The sequence below is a fragment of the Callithrix jacchus genome, chromosome 6 (assembly GCF_049354715.1).
Source record: "Callithrix jacchus isolate 240 chromosome 6, calJac240_pri, whole genome shotgun sequence".
Taxonomy (NCBI): domain Eukaryota; kingdom Metazoa; phylum Chordata; class Mammalia; order Primates; family Cebidae; genus Callithrix; species Callithrix jacchus.
The window spans coordinates 45,006,453-45,008,577 of NC_133507.1; the positions used below are offsets into that span (position 1 = coordinate 45,006,453).

The 2,125-nt window shown below is 36.1% G+C and overlaps 1 non-coding gene across 1 annotated transcript; it reads left to right on the top strand.

Moving 5' to 3' along the window:
• The first annotated feature begins 1,280 nt into the window (after positions 1-1,280).
• On the top strand, positions 1,281-1,384 carry LOC118155169 (small nucleolar RNA U13). The gene has a single exon (XR_004745388.1). It is a non-coding gene; the product is annotated as a small nucleolar RNA U13 (small nucleolar RNA).
• Positions 1,385-2,125: the final 741 nt, after the last annotated feature.

A 2,125-nucleotide genomic window follows, 5' to 3' on the forward strand; every position in this document is an offset into this window, starting at 1 on the left:
CCCCACATCACTCTTTAAAGGGACCTGTACAAACCTCGAGGCCTCAGTCCCCCCTAGTAGCCTGGAAGTGGACTCTCCTGAGTCCACCGAGCTCAGGAGAGACAAAATAACCTAAGTATGGCTGGGGAGTGGAGGAGAGCCATATTCAGGCTCCAAATTCCCAGAATTTCCTTTATTTGTGTTAAGATGAGAAGGTATTTTGCATGTATATTAATTTTCTATTATTGCCATGATAAATTACCACAAACTGACCAGCTCAAAATGACATAAATGTATTATTACATAATATCTGTAGGTCAAAACTCTAAGAGACAGAAATCAAGTTTTTGCAAGGCTGCTTTCCCTACTGGAACCTCTAAGAAAATATCTGCTTCTCAGCCTATTCAAGGTATTGGTTGAATTTTGTTTCTTGAGGTTGTAAGACTCTGGTTCTTATTTCTTTTCTGTCATCTTGGATCAGATCTTTGCTCCCAGGGATTGTCTCCATTTATTTGCATGCTTTCCATTTACCCATTCCAGCTTGGCCAGGTCAAGTCTCTCTTATACTTCTAAATTACTCCACCATTTTTTTCTGCTACACTCCTTCCTTTAAGGATTTATATGATTAGGCTGGGCCAACTGGATAATACAGTATAATCATCTTATTTTAAAGTCTATAACCTTATTTACATTTGAAAATCCATTCTAGTTCATCTAATATGCAAATACATTCTAGGGATCAGGGTATAGACATCCTTTGAGAGCCACTCTGCTTAATACAGTATATTTGAATATTGTTTGAGATTACCTATTTTATATAAAGCTGTCAAATATAAAGGAGAGAAACGATTCTTTATGCTAAGGCAGTAACAATGAATAGCATCCTAAATACAAGTGAGTTAACTGACATGAGGAGAAAGAGGAGTTCCTACAAAGTTATAGGAAGGAAGAATGAAGGGATGGTAAAAGTAGAGTCAAAAGGATAAAAAAGGTTCAAGATGGTGGAGGTGAGCAACAGAGTCTTAAGCTTCAGAGAGAATAAATAAAATGAAAATTAGAAGTTTTACTTGATTTAGAAAGTTGATACCCTTGAATACCATTTAAAGGGGTGTTCATTCAGATTGGAGAAAAGCAACAGAAAACAGATTGCAAAGGATTAAGAAATTAATGAGAAACTGATTGTGGGTATATCTCATAGGTTTTAGTGGTTTTGGATTGAAAATGCAAGGAAAAAACCTGTAGCTGGAGCTAGAGTGTCATGCAGTTATAGGACCCAGGTTGAAGGTAGTTCAACCTGAGAGATCTTTTTGTAGTTCACAAGTGTGATGGCTGGGTTTTCAGGCTCATGTGTGAGATATGCCTTCCTCGAACCTTATTATGCTATCAGCACATTATCTAGCTGACATTATAAAAATAAAAAGAATTCTGATAATATTTTCATGTTTGGATATGGAGTGAGAGAGAAAAATACACATCAAAAATTACTGCCAGATTTCTGTTGCTCGTAGTGTGGATGGTGCTACCAAGGATTCACCAGGAAAACGGGAAGAGAACACCACAGTTGCAGAAAGAGGATTAATTTGATGTTATGCTTTGTTTCATAATTACTAGTTACTGTGCCAATATTTGTTTCCATTCAATCTTACTTGCAGCAACATAATTTTGTGCTAATAAACAAAATACTTGGCCAAAAAAAAACCTGTAATTTTTCAGCTTCCTTGGCAGCTAGAGATGGCCAAAGGATAAAAGTAGATGTCATTTCACCGGGCTTCCCAATTTTACTCCTTCTCCATATATGACATGTGAAGAAAATAGCTGTAGCAGCAGTGGCTTTCTTGGATCATGGAGAATCTTGAATATGAACTACTTCAGTTTGGACACATGAATAATTTAAACAAAAAAAATGATTAAGATCAATTCTCTTAAAGTTCAGAACCAAGAGTGGAGAGAAAGATGGAAAGGAGTTTCTTTTGTAAAGCAAAATAAAGATTTGCTAGATGAGCTAATCAAGAAACTTAGCCCATTTTCAGAGGAGAAGATCTTTATTACTTCTGGTATTGGGTTGTGATAATTATGCACCCATAAATTCATGTGCTTCTTATTGTCCTTTTTTCAAATATGACTTTTTATGGTGGTTAACCTAGTC